Source organism: Saccopteryx leptura, chromosome 5, assembly GCF_036850995.1.
Source record: "Saccopteryx leptura isolate mSacLep1 chromosome 5, mSacLep1_pri_phased_curated, whole genome shotgun sequence".
In the NCBI taxonomy this organism is placed as follows: domain Eukaryota; kingdom Metazoa; phylum Chordata; class Mammalia; order Chiroptera; family Emballonuridae; genus Saccopteryx; species Saccopteryx leptura.
In genome coordinates, this window is record NC_089507.1 from 48,497,913 (window position 1) to 48,507,800 (window position 9,888).

General features: G+C 39.4%; 1 pseudogene; it reads right to left on the bottom strand.

Annotated features, from left to right (window-relative positions):
• Positions 1-379: 379 nt before the first annotated feature.
• Positions 380-7,753, bottom strand: LOC136406472 (synaptonemal complex protein 3 pseudogene; annotated as a pseudogene).
• Between the last annotated feature and the right edge of the window lie 2,135 nt (positions 7,754-9,888).

The following is a 9,888-nucleotide window of genomic DNA, read 5'->3' on the forward strand; positions in this document are numbered from 1 at the left end:
CTGGGCAATATTATAGATTTTTGCGTGATCAGCTTTGAGTTAACATTTCTTTTTTTTCTTTTTGCAATAAAATCATCTTTATTGGTATGTTAAATCAACAATGTTACAGAGGAAAATTCAGTATTACCATTAAAAAGCAGAAGCTTGGTATATAAAGTTTTAGAAATGGCCATTACATAACTATTTAGATTTTATTTGGTGGTTAAAATATAGAGACTTGCACTTAAGCTAGTGATTAACATGATATATATTTTAAACTAAAATTTGTAAACCACCCTAAAGACTTACATGCCTCTTAGCTAATGTTATAATTGTATCATATTACTTAGTTTCAAGTTCTTTCTTTAAATAGACATCAGAATGATATGGATTGAAGAGGTTAACAAACACTTGCCATTTCTTTCAGCTGAGTGTCTCTCATAATTTGCTTTTGTAACATAGCCATTTTTTTTCTTCTATTTGAGAAAGAGAGACAGACTGACAGGAAGGGAGAAAGATGCGAAGCATCAATGCATGGTTGCAGCGCCTTGGTTACTCATTGATTGCTTTCTCATATGTGCCTTGACGGGGGTGGGGGGTGGGGAGGATGGAGGTGGGGCTCCAGCATGGGTCAGTGACCTTTTGCGCAAGCCAGTAACTGGGCTTCAAGCCAGCAACCATGGGGCCATGTCTATGATCTCACGTTCAAGCTGGTACCCCACGCTCAAGCTGGTGAACCTGCGCTAAAGCAGGAGACCTCCGGGTTTTGAACCTGGGTCTTTAGAGTCCCAGGCTGATGCTCTATCCACTGTGCCACCACCTGGTCAGGCAACATAGCCATGTTTCTAAGTTCATTTTGTACATTACTAAGTAGAATATCATGATTCTTCTCCAAGCCCTCCATGCTCTTTGTGAACTGCTCATATAACTGTTTGTTTGCAGTCTTTGGCTCTGAACAGCTCTAGATTGTTGAAAAACTTTGTTTCTGTAGAAACAGATTAGCTAGTTTTAATTCTTGTTCCACAGCTTTCTACACATCTATCTCTCACTACTGAAACAATGACAGAAACTGCTAAGGATAATTTTGGTTAAGATTCTGCCTTTGCTTTTGTTGGGTTTTCCAAATATGTTCAATTTTCTGGTCTTGAGAAAAGCCTTGGTACACACTGCTAGTCTTTTTCTCTTTATAAGGAGGGCATTGTTATTGTCAGCTCCAAGTTTATCCAGCATATTCTGTACTTCACCCTCTATATCTTCAGCTATTCTTGCAGAAGTCCTCTTCTTCCCAACCTTATCAATTATGAGATCTTCGCATCAGATCTTACATCCTCCTCTGAACAACTCTGATCTTTTTCGTCTTCTTTTTCAAAGTCATAGACTCTTAAAACCTGATCCTCTATTGATGTCTTCCTAGATTTCTGGGTGCCACAATATTCTTACTTCGTTTGGGTTAAATATTTCTGTTAATCCATGTTGCTTAAACTTCATTTACTTAACAATCTTTTCTGTGCCTAAATAAATGTCTGCTTTACCTCGTGGGGATTGATAAAATTATAAAAACATTTTTATAGAAAAAATGGCTTGACCTGTGGTGGTGCAATGGATAAAATGTCAACCTGAAATGTTGAAGTCGCCGGTTCAAAACCCCAGGCTTGCCTGTTCAACACGTATATGGGAGTTGATGTTTTCTGCTCCTCCCCCTTCTCTCTATCTCTCTCTCTCTCTCTCTCTCTGTTCTATCTTTCTTTTATCTCTAAAAATTAATAAATTTAAAAAGATCCCTGAAATCAGTTTTCTTTAAAATAAAGTGTAATAAATCCACAAAACATCATTTTATTTTTTGATGTCCAAATGATATTATACTCAATATATAATTTTATTTTTCATGTCATTGTTAAGTCTAAATCAGGATGAGTAAACAAGTGCTTGTTTTTACATTCTCTACACTTGACATAAAAGAAATAATCTCAGCTGTAATAATTAACTAGAAATTATTAGTGGCTGCTTGTCATTTATATGGTTTGTGTAGTATTAGCAGATGAGAGAAGACATTTCTTAAGAGTAGTTGAACTAGAGGTTCACCATAGTAGAAATAAAATTATATTTGAAGCCTATTCAACTGAGCATTTTAGAAACAAGCAAAATAGAAATATTTCTGGGCAAAACCTATAAAGGTTTATAGCTTTGCTAAGGATACAATATAACTGTTACTCTGATATTCAGGCAGCAGGCAGTGATCACTAAAGACTGTGCTTCCACTCACTGTTGACACCACTAAAATTTCTAGAGATGTTTGTAGCAGAGAGGATTATAGGCAGTGGCTATATTTAGAGTCCCTAAAGGATAGTGATGTGAACATAGGAATGATACACATGATAAGCAAGGTGAATTGGTAATGTAACCATGTTCAAAATGCTAATGCATGGCAAGGGGGAGTCAAACATTTGAAACATAATACATGGACTAAAATGAAACAATTTCAACTCACAATTATATAATTCCACAGAACTTGTAAATAATTTTTGATTTAATAAACTTTTTAGGTTTTGTGTGTAGGTTCTGTTTTTATTTTATTTTTTCTATTTGATGTTTTCTTCATAAGTTTTCTATTTACATAAAAAATCCTGGCGCATCTCTCTCTGCCATTCTAAAGTAGCTTTCTATAGAAGCTTTTCAGGGACATCTAGTCTTTCTCAAACAGGTCATTTTAATAACCTAATTAGATTGTCTGTGTGCTTCACTGTTACAACGATAGACAATATGTAAACACCTAGACTGTCATCTGAACACTCAGCATAGCCGAATTTGCATTTGAATAGTTGCCAGAATGTATTTTTTGCTTTTGGATCCACTACATCATGTATTCTTTTAGTCTTTTGTAAAAGAAAAATCTGCAGCAAAATTGCAGAAAGCCTTGCTAATTCATTTTTTAATGAATAATGCCCTTTGGCATTCTCTTTGATAGTCATGGTTTGCTGGAATGAATAGCATACATTTCTCTTTTTGGATTACTACAGCCTTTTTCAGGCTTGAATATGCCTTGGGGGTAAAATAGAGGGTTATCCATTTGTACACACGAGAGAAAGTACTTAGATGAATACCAAACTAGAAGTATTGGGGTGCATAACAAATTTGCTTAGTGAAGATTGAGGCTAAATGAGTTTGTCCATGGAATAATATTTTAATAAGATATATAGGCCAAGGTTATGCTCTCACACACAATGTAAATTAAATAATTTAGGTGGTTTCCCAGATAATATAGCAAATAGTAATTTCCAAACTATGTTTTTCTTTGTTATTTTTATACTTTTAGGGGTAGGACTTTAAGCCATTTTAATAAATGTCTTATTACTGTGCAAAAAAACCCAAACAAACTGTGGCTAAAAGCAAGCATGAAATGTAATTACTAACCTTAGACTTTATATCATATGAGAACACAGACAAGCTAACTATGATGCAATGTGATAGGTGGCACAATACAGACATAAAAAGTACAATCATAACTAAATGGGAGGAGCAATTCATTTTGCAGGGAGGGACAGCTGGGCAGATTTTACAAAACATGCTACATTTGAATTGAAAATTGCAGCGCAGGTGGTTTGTGGCAGGTGCAAAGGGATGTCAGAGCATTTCAACAGGTGGAGCATTGCAGGCAAAATCCCTTGGTCAAAGGAAATCCATGAGTAAAGATGAGGGTGAATATAAGGAAGGTAGTCTGGAGTGATATTGGGAAATGGGAAGAAATTAGGCTGAGAAAATAAGATGACAGGATCAGTTTCTACTTAAATTTGCTGTTGTAGAAATAGCCAACACTGACAATCTGGGGTCCATGATAATTTCTGGAAAAATGTATGTGTGTTCATCAATTGTTTTAAAACTGCTTTCACTTAATACCACTGATTATTTTGGAATCAGAACATAGTTTTAAATTAGTTACTGTTGCTGGATTTTCCTTTTTGTATTATTAGCCATACAAGAGTAACATAAATATAAACAAAGAAGTGGAAAATTATGTAAATTTAATAGGGTTTATTGCAGTATAGGTAAACAGTCCCATCTTGTCAAAAACGTTCAATGAAGGACAAAGGATTCCAGGGTCAATTAAGTTTGGGAGACTAAATAATAAATTATATATATATATATAAAAGTCTAATTCAGAATGAAGTTCTAAAAATCCAGAAATAGAGAATCTTATTTAACTTTGTTAAACTCACAAAGTTTTTTTTTTCCTATTTTGAGGAAAAAATACATTTTTATTATTATTTATTTATTTTTAGGTGAGAGGAGGAAGATACTAAGACAGATTCCTGCATGTGCCCAGACCAGGACCCTTGGTCTGGGGCCAATGTTATTAGCACCTGAGGCTGATGTGCTCCAGCAGAGCTATCCTGAGTGCCTGGGGCCACAATCAAACCACTTGAGACACTGGCTGTCAAAGGGGAAGAGAAGGGGGAGAAATGAGGGAGAGGAGAAGCAGATGGTTGCTTCTCCTGTATGCCTTACCTGGAATTGAACCCAGGACATCCACATACATGCTGGGCAGCTGCTCTATCCACTGAGCACCGGGCAAGGCCACATATTATTTTCTTAACAAAAAATATATTAACAATCTATGGGACAAAGTTACCAAAGGCATACTTCTCAAATCACACAAGACAGAGATTATTACGCTAAGTAAAATAAGCCAGACAGGGAAAGAGAAGTACCATATGATTTTATTCATATGTGAAATCTAATGAACAAAATGAACTAACAAAATAGAAACAGATCCATAGATATGGAGAACACACTGACAGTTATCAGAGGGAAAGGGTATATGGGTTTGGGTGAGAAAGGTAAAGGGATTAAGCAAAGAAATAAAACAGACGCTGACAACAGTGTGGGAATTGCAGAAGGGAAAGGGGGTAGGATGAATTAGAAGAATGTCCAGGGGATAGATGGTGATGGAAGGAGACTTGACTTGGGGTGGTGAACACACAATGCAATACACATATGATGTGTTATAGAATTGTACATCTGAAACTTGTCATTTTATTAACCAATGTGACCTCAATAAATTCAATACATTTTATAAATAAAAAGAAAGAATTTCAAAAGTGAATGGTATAAGGTTAGGTAATGGAAGATATCAGAGATGTACCACTTACCAAGCAGATATATGAACCATGAACCAGTCCTTTGTGTGGTTTTATTTTTTCCAAACCTAATCCTTGCTTTTCTGGTGCTTAACTCTGTATAACAGAGGGTTGACCCTCGGCTAATTTATCACATTGCTGTGCAGCAGATCAATGGCTGAGTTCAACCAATAGGAAACAGTGGTGAGGAATTAGTGGGTGCAACTAAGGGAAAAGCCAAGCAAGGTATATCTCCTTCTTTCTCTAGCAGTTCTTACACACCATCCTGCTTCCTTGGTTCCTGCTCTGACAGAACAGGTTCTAAGTGGTCCCAGCCTCCTTTGAGTCAGTCAGTCACGAGGTGACAGTATCACTACTGCCTTACTCGATCATATACATAGAGTGTGTAGTTTCTCCTGCTATTGCTAATACTTCACTATTTTCAGATTTATATGATTTCAGACATTATAGCTCCTTCATTAGCACTGTGACAAGCCATTCAAACATTTTTAGACAAGTTTCTATTTCGTTGGGTGTACCAATTGACACAACACTATACAAATTTCTTCACGTCCATTGGATTTGTACATTTAATTTAACAGATTGTTTATTTCTTACAAATAAAAAAAAATGAGAATATAGACTGTAATTCTACTGTTTTTAAAACCCAATGTTACTCCATGCTACCAAAAAAATGCCATTTGAAAAAGCCTTTTCTACAAAAGCAGAGAAGAAGAAGAAATATGAATAAGGTGTGCTTCACCTCCTAGCTGGTTAGTCATCTCCCTCATTATCAAGATGTCTAGTAAATCTCACTACTACTCAGGTTTGAGAATATTGTCCTTAAGATGTTCTTCAATAGCATCTAAAACTTCATGCCTCCATCCTAAAAGTCAGAATTTTAGGACATTTTCTCCTGTGAGTCCAGAATTTTAACATGCAAATCCTGCTTATACTTTTGTTGCAATTTACTTCAAGCTATATGCAAATATATGAAAGTGACAACTGATAAATTGACACGTAGTCTAACATTTCTCCTTATGTATCTCAGTCTATGGTAAGAAACAAAACTGGTTTTAGTGTTGTATGTAAGTCTTCTTGTCTGTCAACAGAATCACTCTTGTCATTTGGTGCTAATTCTTCTGAGGCAACATTAAGTGGTCCCTGTAAAGCCAGTAGACAGGGCCACCATCACCGCCACTTGACCCATGCAGGTTCTCATTGGATTCGGACAGTCGGCAAAGAAACAACGGAGCCAAAAACTGTTGGGCCATCATCTTTAATTCTAGCTTGCACCCGGCGGGCAAGTAAAAACACACACTGGGCTCCAAAACCCACTCACATTCAGTGCTCACAAAGCTACTGACTTATCCGAGTTTCCTAGAATCAAAGGTTTCTAGCTCACCAGACTTATTCACCTCTGTTCCCCATCTCCTTTCATCTCCCTGCACAAACTCTGCACAAACTGGCTTCTCACTCAACACTCCACCATCTTGGCTGCTTCTCCTGGCCTCCTCCATGTGGCCTTTCTCTGCTCTCCTCTCTGCTGTCTCCTCTAATGTTAATCTCAGGAACCAAGAAAGCAAGCTCCCATTCTGCCCTCATTTTATAGTGTAGAAATCAAAACCTTTAATCCAATATACAAAATAGGAAAGTCTCTAATACAAAGTCACTTATCTGAGGCATGATGGGATTGTACCACCCCACATCAAAAAGGGTGGGAAAGGCTTAGTCCTAAAACCAAGCCCCAGGCTACAAGCATCTTGCCTGCTCAAAGCCCACCCCCAACACACATTAGTATCACCTGGGCGACAGGCTTCCATGTGGGCAGCGCCATCTTTAACAAAGTGAGCATAATATATTTTATCTGCCCAACAATCCACCCCTATGCTCACTTTACTACCTACAAGCCACATCACCGGCATCTCTGTGCAAGGAAATTAGGCACATTACACAAATTACAACATGACAAATCATACAATTTCAACAATTACAAAAGGTATATTTCACCAGTCTCTGAGCACTTTGCCCAAAGCGCAAAATGTCCTCAGCCTATGGGAAAAGCTTCCTGGGGCAGGGAAGTGCTTCCAGCAAAGCTGCCCGCACCCCCATCAGGGTATTTCACATTGTCCAAAATCTGTAAGTCCATCCAACAAAGAAACCAATGCCCACTCCGGTCGTAGTCCAGGAAATCAGTCCAGGCACAGGAGACCTCAGCCACCTCCCTCATCCCTGCCATCCTGGCAGGTCTTACACTGTCCCAAAGAGGAGCACACGGCAATGGCAGTCAGCATTTCCATCTCTACTCTGGAGAGCATGATGGTGTCCAGCCCTATGTCCCCAAATCGCAGACCTACCAGGGCCTTAGTAGGTGCTCCTTCTTGCTGGGCTCTCATCTTATGAAGACTGTGGATTGCAACTCCAGCCTGATGCTCCTCATCCTCCAAAGAGGAACTGAAAACACCAGCTCTTGTTGCCGGTTTCGTGCCCCGGGCTGCCCCAGCCTTCTGCTCCGCAGACCTTGCAGCTCCGGACCCGGCCTTAGCTTCAGCCTCAGCCTCAGCCTCAGCCCCAGCCTCCTGATGCTGCTGGCTCTCCACAATATCCAGGTCAAGCTGCAACTCAGGAACCTGTGATTCCTCCTCCAGCAGCTGCTCCATTTCCAGGCGAACCTCGCAAACCTGGTCGGCCTCCTCCTCCAGCACTTCCTCCAGCTCCAGGGTCAGCATCTGTTTCTCCCACATTTGCTCCAGCTCCTTCCACTGCTCGGTTTGCAGGTCCTGGGCAGCCTCTTCCACAGAGCTCTCAGTTTCCTCACGCATGGCTGTAAAAGTCAGCCAGCCTATGGTCCGCAAAAGGACAGCCATGGGGAAGCATAACAACAGCCAGTCCTCTACTCCACCGTTCAAAGGTGGTGGTGGCTCCTTGCCGATCTGTATTAAATCCTGCCACAGACTATGCCAAATGTATGGCCAGTTGCCAGAGCCACCATCAGAGCCAACTGGCTCATGCAGGTTTGCATTGAATTCAGACAGTCGGTAAAGAAACAATGGAGCCAAAACTTATAGGCCATCATCTTTAATCCTAGCTTACACCCGGCGGGCAAGTAAAAACACACACTGGGCTCCAAAACCCACTCATATTCAGTGCTCACAAAGCTACTGACTTATCCGAGTTTCCTAGAATCAAAGGTTTCCAGCTCACCAGACTTATTCACCTCTGTTCCCCATCTCCTTTCATCTCCCTGCACAAACTCTGCACAAACTGGCTTCTCACTCAACACTCCACCATCTTGGCTGCTTCTCCTGGCCTCCTCCATGTGGCCTCTCTCTGCTCTCCTCTCTAATGCTAATCTCAAGAACCGAGAGAGCAAGCTCCCGTTCTACCCTACTTTATAGTGTAGAAATCAAAACCTTTAATCCAATATACAAAATAGGGAAGTCTCTAATACAAAGTCACTTATCTGAGGCATGATGGGATGGCACCACCCCACATCAAAAAAGGTGGGAAAGGCTTAGTTCTAAAACCAAGCCCCAGGCTACAAGCATCTTGCCTGCTCACAGCTCACCCCCAACACATATTAATATCACCTGGGCGACAGGCTTCCATGTGGGCAGTGCCATCTTTAACAAAGTGAGCATAATATATTTTATCTGCCCAACAGTCCCTGCCTTCTTTTGAAAATGGAACACATTGTTCTCTCTTTTGGTCTAGATAAAAATTATAAAATGTTAGGAGATACTAAAAGGAACTACTATAATTAGTTTTTATCTAGGTATTATTTACAGTGTTCTTAACTGTATTTCCCACCCACTACTCAATGACATAATTAAAACAACAAAATCACTTCTTTTTAATATTCCTAGCAGTTAAACTTAATAGCAATAATATCTTAAGTACTTGAAGTGAAGTCTAAGTCATTATCACTCTTCAACTATGTCTAAAAATAGTGATCCAATATTTCTCTCTTCCTTTTCTCTTTTAAGTTAATAATTCAATAACAATGATGTTATATATTTAATATCTTTTGGTGAATCAGCAGACAAAATGCTTTTTCTTGACATAAATTCTCAAAACAATGACTTCAAGGATATGTTTAGGACAATAGGCATTCACTGGAATATAGCTTTTTTGAAAGCTGATGTTTTACAGATTTTGATAATATTTTATTTTATTATTATTATTTTTTTAAATTTTTCTGAAGTTGGAAACAGGGAGGCAGTCAGACAGAGTCCCGCATGAGCCCGACCAGGACCCACCCGGCATGCCCACCAGGGGGCGATGCTCTGCCCATCTGGGGTGTCGCTCTGTTGAGACCAGAGCCATTCTAGTGCCTGAGGCAGAGGCCATGGAACCGTCTTCAGTGCCCAGGACAACTTTGCTCCAATGGAGCCTTGGCTGCGGGAGGGGAAGAGAGAGACAGAGAGGAAGGAGAAGGGGAAGGATGGAGAAGCAGATGGGCGCTTCTCCTGTGTGCCCTGGCCGGGAATCAAACCCAGGACTCCTGCACGCCAGGCCGACGCTCTACCACTGAGCCAACCTGCCAGGGCTAGATTTTGATAATATTTTAAATATTCTTTTTCAGAGACAATAAACTTTAAAATCATGTCAGAATCCATTGATTATTATTTTTTAAGTTTTTTAGGCATTTAACAAGGTGATATTTTATAAGATTGAAAGTCTTATAACTCAGGGGTAAAAATTTTCTCAATATTTACTGTACCCACAACTCCCTTTAGAGAAGTAGAACTGCACATACAAAATTAATTATAATGCAAAAGTTGTTAAGAGTTCA